Raw genomic sequence first — 18,287 nt, 5'->3', positions numbered from 1 at the left:
GTCGTCTCCCCGCGCACATTCCAGTGGGTGATTGAGGGTCGCGCTCTACCGCAACGGCCAATTAGCTGTCCATTAATAGTTCTCAGGTCTTGTTTTTGTCTTCTTTTTTTCTCATTGTATGGATTTTGGCCAGGCCAGAAATGGATTTGGACAGGCGGACCTGGCCTTCTAGCGGTGTGTCCATCCGCTGGATTTTGGGCCCATGGGATCAGCTACGCTACGGAAAGCAATATGAAACTTTGTGGCAATGCAGGAGTAGACTGGGAACTTTGGTTTCTTCGGGCGGTCCAGCCTGGGCCATGCCCACGGACTGGTTGTTGGAGCGGGTTTCGAACGTAGGGTTCCTACACAGTACACACCACTCCTTGTATCCATGGAATGCTGGGTGACATGACATGCTTGTTGTATCGTGACTATATATGCCTTGATTTTGTGGATGTAACTTTGCTGCACCTGAACTATTTATGTCCATGAATGCAATTTCCTTTGTGTGTACACAAATTAAGTGTGTGTGTGTGTGTGTGTGTGAGTGTGTGAGTGAGTGTGTGAGTGAGTGAGTTCCCGCGTGCGTACTTGTGAGAGGCGAGCCACATGTCTTTTAGGCAAATTAGGGAAAGATTCAGGTATTTCAATCATTCTTTACAATGATGCTACATATATACTTCATAGTATATATGTACAGCATAGTATAGCATATATGTATAGTTTATATGTATAGTGTCATTACATAGATATGTTCTAGTTATAGTTTATATGTATAGTGTCATTATATAGATATGTTCTAGTCACGTTCTTAGCTTACGCATGTTTCGCGATAAATGCATTTTACATATGTGATGTATTCCCATGCTTTTTGTTCTTGCTTAATGTAAGTCGCTCTGGATTAAGAGCGTCTGCTAAATGCCTAAATTGTAAATTGTAAATAAATTGTAATGCCAAGATCACACATACTGTAAATAGATTAGGTTGCTACCTCTGCACAGCCGGTTATCAAATTATTTTGGCTTAAGAATGTGACGAAAAACAACAACAACAAAAAATCTCTGTGAATTCAAGGCTGCACCTGAACTATGTATGTCCATGAATGCAATTTCCTTTGTGTGGACACAAATTAATTGTTAAAGAGTGTGTGTGTGTGTGTGTGTGTGTGTGTGTGTGTGTGTGTGTGTGTGTGTGTGCGTGTGTGCGTGTGTGTGTGCGTGCGTGCGTGCGCTACAGTGTCATGGACTGACGCTGTAACGCGCGCGCGTTACAGTGTCATGGACTGACGCTGTAATGTAGACTCTTGGGTTTTTACATCCATGTGATTCATGTGGTCATATAGATGGAATTGATAAGGATGCCATTAGCGGCCGCTTCTGCTCGTTGCCATGACTACGTCCCTGCTGTGGAGAATGGCCTGGTGCCTCAGGTACTATACCCCCCCCCCCTCCCCCCCAGATCTTGATTGATTGATTGATTGAAATATTTGTTAACAGTTTGCAGAATTACAGTACATTTCAAGTACAAACTCAATACAAAGACTGTTAACTGTGAGTGGACGACCCAATTAAGCATTACACTTGTTTACAAGAGGGTCCACCTTGTTCAATTCATCAAAAACATTTAGAGACGTACAAATAGACACTTCTATATAGTCAAAGAACAGAACAGGAATTCATCATAAAGGGGGTAAAAAGGGAAAAGAAACATATACAGTACAGTGAGGGGGAAAAGGGGGTGGGGGGTGGATTCAGATTTTACGGGGGCCAGTTTCGAATTGCAGCCGTCCGTAGTTGCCCTTTGAGAGCGGTTTTGAAGTTGGTGGTATAGTTGCAAATATTCAAATGAACTTTGAATAAAAGTTTACAAATTAAAAATGGGTCTTTGTGCACACGAGAGTGCTCCTTCTGTACTCTCTCCAGATGCTCGTGGACGTTGTCGTGCCCGTTGTAGCGCGCCATGCAGGCCCACCAGGACGCCCGTGGCACAGCGGCCCTCCTCCTTACGACACAGGCTGCAGTGGCACACGTTCCGGCAGCAGTATAGCGTCGCTCAAAATCCAGAGGCCCCCCTGCAAGGATAGGACTGTATCTATAAATACCTCCAATAACCCAGCAGGGAGACCCAAATGCCGTGCTGTCTTTACCTTAAAAATGAGTGAGTAGCCCTTTAAATCTGACTGACAGCCACTGTACCATAAAAAATAGAAAGACCTTAAAAAATGATTTGGACGCAGACGAATAAAGTTCTGAGAAAGGTTTCAGGTTTTAACATTAATTTTTAGTAGAAGTAATAGTCAATTTACATAGAGAATGTGCTACATGGTTCAGATGATAGTACAATACATCATATAATTTAAAGTATTCAAATTGTTCCAAAATGGATCCTGGTCCTTGAGGGAGTTCCAGGGGGTCCCCACTTCCCAGCTAAATGATATAGTTTGGAACCAAATGGACCCTTATGGGTCCGTATCACTCTCAGAGTTAAATTAACATTGATTTTACAATATGAATTGGGGTCCCAGAGATAGAAATGTAATTAAATGGAGGTCCGGTGTAGGCTAATGCTTGTCAAACTGGGGATCCTTGAAATTAAACGGGTTGAGAATCACTGCTAGTGTCACGGTGCGACTCAGGAGATGTAGGACCCAAATGCAGAACAGACTGGTATATAGGTGGTCAAATGCAGAGGGATTTATTCACCCAAAACTCAGGATAACATAGAATACACATACTGGAAACACTACAGAACACCATAACAACATATAAGATCTGGCAGGGGACACAAGGAACTGAGGGTTTAAGTAGACACAGGATAACAATACACAGGTGAACAGACCTAACAATCAACACAGGGATTGGCTGGGAGACTAACAGGACACAGGTGGAGAAAACTAGTAATCACAGGGAGGTGAGACAAGACAGGAAACAGTAACAAGAGAAAACAGGAAACACTAGGACATCACTACATAATAAAAGTGTGCAACAGACTGATATCGTGACAGCTAGAGCCGTACAAATCTTCTCTTATGGGGGTCCCTGGCATATCTCTTCAAATGGGGTTCCGCGGGCTCATTAGTGTCAATTTGGGGGTCCTTGACATGAACTAGTTTGGGAACCACTGGCCTAGGCTGGTAAGCCATGTGCAAAAACTGACCATGAGTGGCCTACCAATAGCTGGCATGACCAAGAGCAGAGCCAAACAACTTGCCAAATACTGCTCTAATTGTCTCCACCAGGCCGAAGGCATGGGGTATGGAGTATGTTTTTTGCACTGTGTGTGTGTGTGTGTGTGTGTGTGTATGTGTGTGTGTGTGTGTGTGTCCTTCCTTCCTTCAGTCCGTCCGTTATCAGCTAATCTCCGGTACCGTTGGCCCGATCCATGCCAAACTGTGCACACACACTCCATGGATGCCAACATGAACCTCTGCCCCAAATATTCCTCAACAGCCTGTTATAGCGCCACCATGAGGCCGATTTAGGCAAAACACATTTCTGTAGATTACCCGTACACACATTTCCCATCTTCCATCCTGATTGGCTAATATTGGCTTCCAAAGCTCACATGAATGGTCCGTTTCGAACAAAATGCCACAAATCACAAAAACAGTGTGCAATTTCCGTGAAATTATACACGCACATTTCCACTAGGCAGAGGACGACATGCCACTCATTATTTTCCAAATCAGCCTCATGGTGGCGCTATAACAGGCCAATTCCTGTTTTTAGCTATAACTGCATCAATATGTATACAACTTATGTATGCACACTCCCTAGAGGCCATGGAAAAACATTTTCCCTGCATCCCTCCACATCTGCCGGTTATAGCGCCACCATGAGGCCGATTTCTGCTAAACACATTGCTTATGTTAGTCGCACAGATTTCATCCAAATCTCACGCAAATCGGTACACACGATCTCTGTAGTCATGTGATCAAGGAGAGTCTGTTGGATTTCTCAGATTCTACACTGATTGGCTAACATTGCCTTCCAAAGTTTTCAGGAGTGGCCTGTTTCGTTCAAAATGCTGCCCATGTCCTGCTCATCCAGAATTCTATCCTCAGAGATGCTATGAGTGATCTGGCTCTGCATTTCCTCAACAAAATGAAGAAAATTGGTGCAAAAAACAAACAAACAAAAAAACATGTTTATATTACTCCTAAACATTTTGCCAAACATCACACGCAGTCCTATCCTCCTGGTGGAGACCTGTGCCCAGAAGGGCACTTTTTCTAGTTTCGGCTGTTATAGGCATGTTTTGTCTGTGTGGAGAAGGTGTGTATCCTTGGGTGTCCATGATCTCTCAACCCCGCTATGTTTGTCTCCCTGTAAATGTAATTTGCATATTCAAATAATAAACTAAAATGTTACAATGTCAAGGACTGAGGCAGTGGGCTCTCTTGGTATTTATTTACATGTAGGCTACTCGCGTGCGTGCGTGCGTAGCGAGGCGATGCAGCCTGTGTGTGTGTGCGTGTGTGTGTGTGTGTGTGTGTTGTAAGGAGGGGAGTGTGTTGAGGAGGAAGCCCATTGCTTCGGCTGAGAGTCATTTAGATGGAATTGATAAGGATGCCATTAGCGGCCGCTTCTGCTCGTTGCCATGACTACGCCCCGGCTGTGGAGAATGGCCAGGGGCCTCAGGTACTGCCCCCTCCCAGGCTCCCACCTACACCTCCCCCATCCGCTCTACAAGAGCAGTAAGCTAGCTATAGCTACTAGGGGTGTAACGATACATTTGCGATGTGATACGTATCATGACGCGATACATGGCCGATATTGGTTCATTCATGGTTTAAAATCGATACCGTAACTATTTATAAAATAAATTAAATCTTTGTGAAACATGTGGAGGTTTTTTTATGGGAATAATGTATTAATATGGATATAAATAAGTAAACACACTGGCAGATACATGGATATTATATTTGAACACATTATGGAGAACCCGTACCTTGACATGAACACAGAGAATACACACATTTATCAATAGACCAATTGAAGCCATATTTAATGGAAACCCCCTCTTTTTCTTTTTGAGCTTTGATTGATTGATTGAAATATTTATTAACAGTTTGCAGAATTACAGTACATTTCAAGCACAAACTCAATACAAAGACTGTTAATACTTTCAGCGCCATTGCCGAAAACCTTTGTCAATTGAAGCCTAATTTTGATACTAACACTTAACGCCATTGCCGAAGCCCTTCGGCAATTGCGCTTTTATAGTGCGTTCGATTGCTCGAGCCAAAATGCTACTCACGTTAGCCGGTTAGCTAGCTGTGTTGTTAGCACAGCACTGGATCGCCCATCTTAAATCGTCGTTGCCATAATAATCCATTCTATCCATTTCTTTCAATCGCCTGTATCTCCTATTCCTTGTCCCAGATGGCATTTTGGTCAAAACAGCGTTTCTTTGACGGCACAGATATGATGATCTGGAGCTCTGCAGAGCTCCGGTCTGGCTTCAGATGGTAAACAAGGCCTGTCCGCTCCGTGTAGTTTCCTAGGTTAAGACATACTGCTCATGGACCGGAAATGGCGGCTTTTCAAAATAAGAGCTCAAATTAAAAAAATGCTGGCGTGAATTAGATCCTAATTTTTCAATAAATGATAGCGGCCTAAGTGTTAACTGTGAGTGGACGACCCAATTAAGCATTACACTTGTTTACAAGAGGGTCCACCATGTTCAATTCATCAAAAGCTGTGCCTAACCGCTCCAGTTTGGAGTATAAAGATAAAGATAAAGTTGCTTAATATAACATACAAGTATATTGATACAATCTATTATTTGCATTGCAAAACAATTCGATACCGATTATTTGTATTGCGATACGATACAAAGACAAACGATATATGTGTGTGTCTCTGTGTGTGTGTGTGTGTGTGTGTGTGTTTGTGTTTCTGTTTCTGTTTGTGTCCGTGTGCATGTACGTGTGTGCGTGCGTGTGTCTCCTGATTATCAATTTAACCACTTCCAACCTGGCTTTCCTATTTTGGGCATGTCATTCATTCATGCACCCCTCTCTATACAGCTCCACTGTGGGTGAAGTATAAGAAGGAGAGCTTACGCAAGCTGCAAGTATAGCCTAGAGCCAGTGGGCTTTTCTGTTCGTTGGGTCTCACTACCTTCATGGCTCTGTTGATGAACCTGACATTCAAATTCATGAGCAGGCTGGATCGCTCACTGAATGGTCTCATTGGACAGATGACAGACCCAGGCCGTAGTTCTGTCAGGTGTGTACCTGACAGAACCTACCATCAGAGGACACTGAATTGGACAGGTGACAGACCCAGGCCGTAGTTCTGTCAGGTGTGTACCTGACAGAACCTACCATCAGAGGACACTGAATGGACTCATTGGACAGATGACAGACCCAGGCCGTAGTTCTGTCAGGTACACTTCTACCATCAGAGGACACTGGCATGAGTGCCTCTCCTAGAGTAGTAACCTGTGGGGCTGGGTAAATGTACTGTATTTTTTTAAATTATTATTCTTGTATAAGTGATGTACTGTCTTACCTTGTGGGCCACGAGCCTGTAATAAAGTTTATATCAAGTTTATATTATAGGAACAAATTGATTCATTGAAGGCCAAGTACTGATTTGACTTCTTTTTCACAAAGTGCCTCCAGGCCAAATACGTTTTTAACTTTTTAAAGGGGCTTAACATTACAATCAAGACTTAAGACAAATCTTACAACTCTCGTTCTGAAAAAATAGAACAAATCTATGGTGGCCTGTGCTGCTACTGCCATTTAGCGGTGGATGTTGATAAAGATCCTCAAAATTAAAAAAGAAAATGTAAAAAACATTTAAATTGCACATCTACAAGCTCACAATGTGTCTGTTTTGACACTCTCACAGTTAAAACGAGTGTTTCGCAGTGTGTTCAGTGCGAACATTGCTTGTCATAACCGATCACAGATGGCAAATTTGGCTGAACCAATCTGCAATCTGCATTGAATAATTGAGTCCCAAATCTTTCATCCACTTCAAATGATCTGCCCCCCCCCCCCCCCCCCCCCCCCCCCTAGTTCCACAGCTTTCTATTCGGTTAAGCAGTCATTTTATTCCAATTTGCAGGTTTTCAATTGAATGGCGTAATGATTATCTCGAGTATCTCAGTCACCTCACCAGTCATTTGTTGGGTAAAATTCTATACTTGGTTGTCACATAGTCTATTATGAGTCACTATAAATAGAACAACATAGCTCATAACAAGTCTACAGTGGATTTGTATGTAACAAACACTTTGCAGATAGAGTATTTTCACACAGCTGCCATATTGGTGAGTTTGACGTTGTTTAATTCAATCAGATAGGACTTTTCTGTTTGGATGAATGGGCTGTCAATGGGAAATTGCATCTAGTTAGCACCTTGCTGGCAAGATGGCCGCAGTCTGCATAGGGTCAATGGCAGGTGAGGGTGAGCGCTGAGGTTACTTCCCCTTTAAGGACAGAGAGTTTGTGTGGAGGCTATGCTGTCACATTGACATTTGAATCTGCAGAGTGGAGAGACAGAGAAGCAGACAGAACGTCAGAAGAAAGTAACTAAACTGAAAAAAATACCTGTTTTATTTACACCTTAAACTGTGATAAACACCTGTGTAGCAGATGCTCTGACGTGTGTGATCGTCAGAATTAGGAGCAGCCTGCAGGAGCAGCACCTGCCCGGTTTGTTTTGCGTTTGTACAGACCAAGTGTTTTGGTGAGTTAAAAACAATTCATTTATAATTGCGCTAATTCTTTGTGGTAACACTTTTACATGGAAATGTTTTGTGTTATTTCAAGAGTTTTTATGGCAAAATGTTGCAAAATGTATTCATGGTAAGAAATTGTGCAATTTTAAGGCAGCTGAGCTCATCAATTTGGGTCTAGTTGTGCACACTGCAGCTAGTGTTAATTGACCCCACAGTACCTGAAGCACTTTATTGGTTGAATTGATTGATTTATTTTCTTTAACCTGTTGTACAGGTCAGGTTTTTTGTCCCTGTTGGAGATACAAGATGGCAAGCTAAAGGAGGCCCACAGACACTGATTCAAGGTAGGGCTCATGGGGCGGTATGGGATTTTTGTTAAAAGGATCTCTGGCTAATAAGACAAATATGCCTTAAAATACTTGCCCTCTACAACTAAAATAAAAAATAAAATATCACCTTAAATATTTTATTTCTTTCATAAATAAAGAATCTTTCACTAAAAAGGAACTGCTCCTGTCCCAAGTTGATGTCCCTATGGTCTAGCCCTATGGAATGTATGGAATGCATATGTTAATACAAAAACAACGTAATACTTCCTAAGGATAATATGAGCATCAAAGCAATATTTTAAATACTTTTTATTAGCACGTGCATTCCATAATTCCATAAGGCGTATATTTTTGACCAGCACCTGTAGAATTTCTGGAGATGCGCGTGCTTCCTGTTGGATCCCCACTCATTAGAACCTATAGAACTAGTCCAGTGGTTAACCAGGTGCTATACAGGTTTCAGCCTCCAGGAAGAAACCCTACAAAGGTTAGACATCATTGCACATAATTAACAACCACACCAAGGGGTCTAATGAAGTACGGTTACCTCATTAAACACATGACAAACTGAGGAAAAAAAAACTAATCACGGCACTCTTTAAACCTCTCTTAAAGTCTCTCTCTTGTAGCAAAAACAGAGTAACTGAAATGAATTAGACAGTCAACTAGTCCTGCACGATTCTTGCTCAAATTTTTAAATGAGATTGCATAGGTGTCTGAATCTAGATCGCCATCTTTTTTCGATTTATCTTGCAGCACTACATCATGATCTGTAAGGAGGATATATGGTTTCATGGAAAGGAATGTGCGGAATATGTGTTTTCTTTCAGTTCTTTTATACCCTCTACGTACGGCTAATAACATACATTTTCTGTGTGGCATTCAGATTACTTTAGCCTACTTCTTTCATATGCCCATTGAAATCTGCAGTGTCTGTGAGCGTCTACAAACATGACCAAATGAACCTTTTACACTCATTAAATGAACACACATGTTTTGTGTGTGTAATGGGCTTCTCCCCCTCTTTTTGTATTCAAACTATGATGCACTTGTGACACTAGCATCTGTGTGTCCCCTCTGGATTGGCTGTTTAAAATGACAGCTGGACAGCTGGACCCGCCAGCCAAAGCATCTCCCGGGCATTAGGTACACACTAGTAAAATCCTCGGCGTTCATTCAGCTCATGACAAGAGTACAATATTGGACCCAAGCGGGCCCGACTGTTTAACATTAACAACGCAGAGGATTTGACTTTGTAACATCTGTACCTGCCACTAGGCATGTGAGTGGTTGAATGAACATCTGTATGGGGATGCAGCATGTGGTTGCCGGGTAGCGTTCAGGTGGCGTGTGTGCGCGTGCGTGCGTGTGTGCGTGCGTGTGCGTGCGTGCGTGCGTGCGTGCGTGCGTGTGTGCATGCAGTGTACTGTAGGTCACATCTTGTATTGCATAGCTCAGTCTGCTTTCCCATCACTATGGAAGACGTATAAAGGTCAATGGTTTGAATAAGCAACTTATTCTGAGATAACCTGGCTGGGGAAGGGAAAGAGGAGCATTCGTCTCTATGCCTTTCTTTTCTTTTTCTTTATTTTTGCTGCTAAAAAAAACAAAGAAAAATGGTATACCTGCACCTCATCAGTACATTTATTACAGTAAGTACTTAAAGGTATATTCAGTGATTTCACTTCATTCAAATACCACTTATTTTTTCTTTTTTTTTTATATATAATCCTCCCTACTATAGAGTGTGCTGACCATATAAGGAGTTCCTCCCTGTCCCCAGTGAGCCCCTGGGGTCAAAAAAACCCTAGTTTCAGTTTTGGTGGTAGGTGGCAAAGCCTTCATCCAATCAGGATGAGAGGGGCCTTCCTCCAATCATGATCGAGCCTTGGTGCACATGCTGTTGGCCTGTTGCACTTCCCCCCACTGTAGAGCGTGGATGTGCACATTTTGTTACCGGGGCGGACTGGGTGGTTTTCCAAATCACCCAAATCACTGAATGCTCCTTTAAGTACAATTTTGAGGTATTTGTACTTTATGTGAGTATTTCCAATACGAGGCAAATATTGTACTTTTACTCCAATACAATTATTTGACAACTTTAGTTACTAGTTACTTTGTAGATTTTTGTATTATTATTACAAAATATACAGTGACGGAGGAATACTGAGATGAAATGAAAGGGCTAAAAGTAAAACGTTAAAAGCACGGCTGGATGAAAGACCTTGGCGAGAGAAGATGTACGGCACAGGGGCTCAGCTCATGCTAAGTAAGCTGGCGCTAAGCCATGCGCCGTGCGCGGTCTCAAGTTAATCTTAACATGTACGTATTCTAAATGTCATTGTTGGCAAGAAAAGGGAAGCAAGACATAACATGGCAAGAAGAAACATGGCTGGCCTCCTCGCTACTACAGATTCAACATCATTGTCCCCCAGGGGGGTCCCCAGAGGCAATTTAACCTCTTAAACCCCAGGGGGGTCCCCAGAGGCAATTTGGGGCGACTGTGGCTCAAGAGGTAGAGCAGGTCGCCCAATGATCCATGGGTCGGCGGTTCGAATCCCGGCTCCTCCTGTCTACATGTCGAAGTGTCCTTGGGCAAGACACTGAACCCCAAATTGCTCCCGATGTGCTGGTCGGTACCTTGCATGGCTTCCGCCGCAATCGGTGTATGAATGTGTGTGTGAATGGGTGAATGTAATGCATGTAATGCACAATCTATGTAAAGCGCCTTGGATAAAGGTGCTATATAAATGCACCATTTACCATTTTTTTAACCAATTTAAGGACCTTTTTAATACCTGAAAAAAATACCATTACTTCATCAAAAGTAATGAACAACTGGGGGCACGGTGGCACAGTCGGTAGTGCTGTCGCCTCACAGCTAGAAGGTCCTGGGTTTGATTCCCGCTGGGGACGCTGTGGGCGTGCTCTCTTCTCCGCGTCATGAGTGCCCATACCCGAGGCGGGGTTGGCGAAAGGGCCCTTCTATGTGTGGAGTTTGCATGTTCTCCCCCCGTGTCCCCCATAGAGCGTCGCAGTCCCGCCCCCCACCATGGACCAGGAAATGATTCTCCGTTCATTTTCCTCATAGACATTTCATAAAGTATTTATTTAAAGACGTTTAAACCGCGGACAAAGCCAATTCGAGTCGTGACAAATCATGACAACAAACACAATTTGTTGGGCCGAACAAATAATTAGAAAGAAGAAAAAAAAATATTGTTTGTGTTGTCATGAGTTGTCACGACTCGAGTTGGCTTTGTCCGTGGCGTAACCGTCTTTAAATAAATACGTTTTGAAATGTCTATGGGAAAAATGCATTGGGTTTCATTTCCTGGTCCATGGTAGGGGGCGGGACTGCGACGCTCTATAGGTATACCCTCACAAAAAACATGCAGTAATCCTCTGGTCTCTAAACTGCCTCTCCCTGGCCAGCCGGGGTGCCTGATGGAGGGGAAAGGAACTGGTTGGAATAACGTGTTCCTTCCACGCGCTACGTCCAAGGAAGCTTGAGGTCAGTCCGCTGCTCTCCCAAGGTTGGCGGAGGGTGTGTAAAGCCCAGGATTATAGATAATTGACACTGCATGGGTGAAAAAATGGGTTACAAAATCGCGGGATAAAAGTAATGAACAACCTGGCCTGTAAACATTGGCAAAATTATAAAATATATTAAGAAAGACGCAGATCTACAAGCTCAAAGTCATCACAATGCCTTGCGTTAATTACATATATTTATCTGTGGAACCGAGTCAAACAAAATGTAGTGCCTCAACTCCTACCCCACTCCTGACAGGGTGGGGTGGTCCCCAGTTCAAATAATGATTAATTTGGTGGTTTGCAGCCTGAGAAGGTTGAGAACCACAGCTGGTCTCCAAGAGCCTCGGGAATGAGTGTTTGCTGTGAGCAACTCATCACCAGTACACCTTTCACCCTGGTTGAGATTACTGTCAAATCCCACAGTCAAGCCTTTTTTTCCTCTCTCTCTCTAGGTTACCATGGCTACGGTTTCCAAGATGGCCTCCATCTTGGAAACGGTATCTCCATCAGTTTTTTTTTCTCCCCTTTTCCTCCGCTTCTCTGTTAGTTGCCTCCCCTCCCCCTCCGGTAACAAGGGATGCGCTCTTCACCTCTGGGTCTGTCAGGGTTGTTTGCGTTAATTTTGATTAATATTTGTTATTATTCTGTCTATGATGGCTTTAGAAAATATGTCAGCTAAATTAACCCTGCAGCAATATGGGCTAATATTTATCTACGCCCATCCACAATCAGATTTCTGGCTATGCACATGGTTCAGGCAGAGAGCTTTAAATGTGTTTTCTTATAGAGACCATGACAGTGGTCTTTTTGAATGGGCAGGGAGAGGCTGATGGGGTTTCAGAAGACATTTGGCAGCTTGAGAACTTGGTTGGCAGTGGTAAAATAATCAAGTGCACAACACAAGTGCTTATATTTAACTCAAGTGCTGTACTAAGTAAAATTATACAGAAAATTGACAATACTCTACTCCACTACATCTCAGAGGCAAATACCTTTACTCCACTACAATTATTTGAAAACTTTAGTTACTTTGTAGATTTTGATTATAACCACTTCAGTCCTATATACATTTCGGCCATTTTGAAAATACTGACCACCTTTCATGCATTACATGTCATGAAAAGGTGCTATACAAATAAAGTGTTATTATTATTTATTTTTACAAAGCCATGGTTGGGGTCTTATCCTCAAAGCATGCATAATGGGGGTTAAATTAATCTGGGAGAGATGCAGAGTAGACACTTCCCCCACATGAATCTGTGATGGTTTTAAAAACCATGCCATTATGTTCCCTGTGTTGCAGCTGTGGGCACAAAGTCATCCAATGATGATAATCCAGAGTGACAATGTTTACGCCTTAGCTTTGCAGCAGTTCTAAGTAACTGTTTAGTGCAATGCCTGTGCTATGTACAGTGCACGCATCACATGCTATACACTATTATGCATTTACATTTTTAACAGATGTAAGTGAATATGAGAAAACAGCCTTGTTTTACATACATTTTACATGCTGATGATGCCTTATTGGTTGATTAGAGCTTCTTACTGTGTATTATTAATTAACCTACACAGCTGTAGTTTATTATGACGTTGGAAACGCTTTTTTTTAATTAGTTTTTTATCGTTAATCCAAAAACGTTTTGACTAGAAAGGAAAATGTATGAAATAATGATGTAACCTGTTGGCTACTTATACCTTAACGAAGAATCCTGTAAAGAAAGATTATGCCTAATTACCTGAAAAGAAACCTGCAAAAGAAATACTACGGCTGAGACAAACCTAAATCCTGTAATGTTTGTTGCACCTACATGTATACCTGTAGAGTAAAACAACATCAACCTATTTCTGGAGTCTGTGGATACAAATGAGTGTTGGATATGAGTCAATGACCTTCCACCGTGAAGAACCAAAGATGATATTTGGTGAACTGTTAACATGCACAATACTGTACCTTACCAATACTGTACCTTATTGTTTAGCTCTATCTAGTCCCAACTATCGGTGTTGGATTTACATCTGTTTCCTTTTACCTATGTGACTATGTTTAGAGTACCAGTAGGGGAAAAAGTGGCGAGAGAGAGAGAGAGACACACATTTTTTCTAATTATCGTACAAAGAAGTATACTATACCTCAGTGGTTAAGAAATGTTCCCTGTTTTTCAATTCTTTTTTCTGGATCCTGGTAACAATATAATGCATCTCATGCAACATCATGTTGCCCTACATCTTGTCTCGCTGCACCAATGGCAAAACAAACCCTTCACTTGGCAATAAAGTAGGCCTATTCTCTCCTTGCTCAAGTTGTAATGTGGCACATTTCACAGCCTGTCACTGAAACCACATGCTGCTGCAACCTGCCATTGTGTTCCAGTTCAGAGTCAGGCTGCATGGAGAGGCCCATGTCACTGCAGCAGACATCTCCAACCATGCACTCTGGCGCACGCGCATGCGCACGCATGTACACACACACACACACACACACACACACACACACACACACACACACACACACACACACACACACACACACACACACACACACACACACACACACACACACACACACACACACACACACACACACAACTTGCTTACTGAAATGTTTTCCTAATTGTTTTCTTGGCACTGTATTGAATCTTGACATGACCATTTATTTACCCGTGTTACCCACCATTGCGCCTTGTGAGTCGCATTGGACAAAAGCCTAAAAGAGATTTACGTTGTAATTGCACGACGCAAACACAAAATGCACTCACGCAGTGAGTGACGCGCACAAACACGGACGTTTTCCATTACTCTTTCCCGCGCATGCACGCACGCACACACACACTTTTGTGCAACACATCCTCACACCTGCACACAGAAGTTGCTGAGGAGCGACAGACAGTCCATCGTCAAACAGCAGCTCCAGCAGCCTGTCTGCTCTGATTGATAGGACGGTGTCTAGATTGTGCTGCCTCCTATATTAGGCTGGGTTAGTGTATCAGGCCTGCTCTACGGATTGATCCACAGTTGACGCACAGAGAGGCCGGCTCCACTGGCCTTGCATTTAACCACTTGAACCCTTAAACCCATTTTGACCTCAGCTCGATTCTAAAAGTGTCTTCTACATCCTGACGGTTTTCTGAAAAAGCTAAGTTTCTATGTCAGTCGTTGTTTCGATTTTTCAAAAATAGCAGACCTACAAGCTTGTAGCGCGCCACTTGGTGGCGCGCTATGAGCTTGTAGATCTGCTATTTTTCAATAGCTAAAGCATAACACAATGCTAACACCAAAAGGGGTTCCCGCCCAAAATGGGTTAACATTTGGTGTATAGGCAACATTGTTTTGCAATACCAAAATGAAAGAATAACTTTATGCCTACTACAATAATAAATTATGATTAAAATGAAGAAGAAAAAGAAAACCTCTTATTCCTTTTCACGACGCTGTTTTATGAGGTCATGCGCACGTCGCTTAACACCTACACTTCAGGATTTGGCAGGTCACACTAATGGACCCTTGATATGCATCCATTCCAGGCTCATTCCTACACTGGTGTGACTGATTGATTGATTGTAGTATTTATTAACAGTTTGCAGAATGGCTACATTTCACATGAAAGCACGACTGACACAAATACTGTTTGACACTCGGCAGCCTTTGTAAACTTTGTTGAGGTGTGAACTTTAACGTTGTTTTTAATCAATGCATGGTACCGCAGCGTGGTATCCTGTGTAAAATGACCAATGCAGCACTTGGTTCGGGAAGGCTGTAGGGTTCATGTGGTTGAAATAGACTTCAACTGAAAATGTAGCCAGACTGAAACCTCTATTTACCTACACAGCACGGTATCGGCAATATCAATCATCTCTTTGTCCTTTTTTTAACATTCGTTGTCAATACCGTCCTTTTGAACTGGATATCCCTCAAGGGATTTATTTTAGTTTTGGAATATTGAATGAAAAACAATACCCACTTTCTGACCTGAGGCAACCGAATCGATTGACCCTGCTGCAGCCTCTGTCAGATAAATTGGAGGACAACGGTACATGGTCTGCATTTCTGTAGCACCTCCAAAGAGCTTTACAATGTGCGTTAATTGGCCATATTGTAAATACGATATTTCATGATTATACTTTGGTATCCTGCGTATGATTTGTATTGCCTATATACTTGTATGTATGAATGTGAAACTAAATCAAATGGGCGGGAACCCCTTTTGGTGTTAGCATTGTTATGCTTTAGCTATTGAAAAATAGCAGATCTACAAGCTCATAGCGCGCCACTCGGTGGCGCGCTATGAGCTTGTAGATCTGCTATTTTTGAAAAATCGAAGAACGAATGACATAGAAACATAGCTTTTAATCAATGAGATCAATGGCCAAAGCATTTACAGGGGTCCCCAGCCCAAAACGTTGAGAACCCAGCTGTCTTACAGGACACTTTAGGAGCCAAGGATCAAACTGCCACCAAGCCACTCTAAATGCTAAGGCACTGCCATCCACATTCCTTTAACCACATGAACCCAACAGCATCCCTATTCTGGAGCAAACATTCAGCAATACTAGCTGATGAGTTTAGAGCTTGTAGAGCAGCTAAGGAGGGGGCTATAGACCCTGCAGGGCTCAGTGGTTTAAGTGGTTGATATTACACAGAATTGTATGTCTTGCCAGTGCAATTTCTCAGATATTTTATTATTGTATTTTATTTTAGCTTAACTTATTTTTTCACCTGAGTCTGTGCGCACACAGCAGGTATTCTTTTACAGCAATTATGAAAAGTGACAGCCAATACACATTCACAGTGTTTCCCTTTGAATCCTCAGATGGGATTAAAATACTTCTTATTTGAAAAATATGGACTAATACATTGCACAAACACCCCGCAGAGCTAGTTAATATTTGTGGCAAGCGGGTAAGCACCTTATATTTTGCATTTGTACGGATAAAGTATGCTGTCACTGAGCTATCACATGTTCGGATTTACTGGTGTCCGTGCATGGACCACAGGGGGTAGGGGACTGAGGGCTCCATTTTCGCCACCGCTAAACCCCTTATCCCTAAACTTCTTTGCCTTTTTTTTACTATTTTCTATACAAGCTCACAACGTGTCAATGTACAGTAGATTGGCTAGTTGAACTATTCAAGTTAGGGCTAAGGGGTTTTGCGGTGACGAAAATGGAGCCCTGAGTGCTCGATGCGCGATATAGAGCACCCCTTATCCTTAAACTTTCTCACAACGTGCCAATGTAGATCGGCTAGTTGAACTATTTTAAAATGTTTTTCAAAATAGTAAAATGTGGCTAATACGTTTAGGGATTAGGTGTAAAGCGGCGTGCAAGATAGGGCCCACTCTTGTAGAAATGTCAAAATTGATAAAATACATCTAAGAGAGGCTTAAAGGAGCATTCAGTGATTTGGGTGATTTGGAACAAGATGTGCACATGCACGCACTACAGTGGGGGGGGACACGCAACAGGCCAACAGCACGCACACCAAGGCCCGCCCCCGCTCGATCATGATTGGCGGAAGGCCCCTCTCTATCCCGATTGGATGAAGGCTGGGCCACCTAGCCAAAAACAAAAGGTTTTTTTTTACCCCCAGGGGTTAACTGGGGACAGGGAGGTACTCCTTATATGGTCAGCACACTCTATAGTAGGGAGGATTATCAAAATAAAACAAAAAAAGAAGTGATATTTGATTTAAGTGAAATCACTGAATATACCTTTAATCTCATTGAAGGTGCTATTCCATGGTTCAATTTGTGGTGCCATCTTATATTCCTTGCAAGCAGCCAAAACTTTCAATTGATGAGACCAGGTATAAAGACATTCCAAGTGTCCATATTGCCCTTTAAACGCCATGTTTTCACAGTTTCCTCTTCTTTATACTTTCGGATAGTATGTCATTTCTCATTTGATTTGATTTATTTGCTAAATTCATGGTACAATTCACCAAAGTGCATAGCAAGTACTCTTGCTAACTAGCAGCAGATTCAATGTTTTGAAGATCATCTATTTTCAAAATGTGTCTACATTTGAAAACTTGAAATGAGACATTCTGCACAATTATTTTCTACTTTTGGTACATTTTGATACCAATACTTTTGTACATTTTCAATTCCGGACTTTTACCTGTAACGGGAGTATTTCTACATTGCAGTATTGATACTTTTACTTGAGTAAAAAACGTCAGTACTTTTTCCACCATAGTGGATAAGAGATCCAGTATACTAGTGTAAGTCATTTTTCACTTGGTTGTGTAACGGGTCCCAAGCCAGGCCGGGTACCACATTTACAGTATTGATGAATATTGGTCTGAAAAACAGTGTGAACAGTCACAGAAATGAGAAGACAGAACTGTTCTCTTTCGCTTCCATTTTTCCTCTCCATTTATTCACAATACAATCAATCAATTATAATAATCAATACAATAAAACATTTCCCAATACTGCAATAATGTCTGTTTCTGTTCAAGTCCTTTGTCAGGTTCAAGGTAAGTATGGAATATGTGTGTGTGTGTACAATTATTGTTCTTTTTCAGGTTGCGTGTGTGTGTGTTCCAGGTAGGTAAGGTATGGTATGTATGTGTGTGTAGGTGAATGAATGTGTATTGTCCTTAGATGTGTTAAACAGGTGAGTATGTAATGTTGTTGTGTGTCTGTTCTGTTGTCCCAAAAGAAAGTACATTAACATATTTCCATCTTCACATTCAGTATAACTCTTTGGCTTAAACATTCTCAATAAACCTCAAAGTTATC

At 42.1% G+C, this 18,287-nt stretch overlaps 1 pseudogene across 1 annotated transcript in view; it reads left to right on the top strand.

Annotated features, from left to right (window-relative positions):
- Nucleotides 1-1,339: 1,339 nt before the first annotated feature.
- The window catches only part of LOC306914341 (chemerin-like receptor 1), a 122,517-nt pseudogene continuing 105,569 nt past the window's right edge, over nucleotides 1,340-18,287 (top strand). Inside the window, exons 1-2 of the transcript in view lie at nucleotides 1,340-1,411; nucleotides 1,905-2,069. The product of the transcript in view is annotated as a chemerin-like receptor 1 (transcript). The remainder of the gene's footprint in view (nucleotides 1,412-1,904; nucleotides 2,070-18,287) is intronic.

This window comes from Electrona antarctica (genome assembly GCF_951216825.1).
Source record: "Electrona antarctica genome assembly, chromosome: 21".
Lineage (NCBI taxonomy): Eukaryota > Metazoa > Chordata > Actinopteri > Myctophiformes > Myctophidae > Electrona > Electrona antarctica.
The sequence above is the reverse complement of the archived record's forward strand: the minus strand, read 5'-3'. Positions and strand labels throughout refer to the sequence as shown.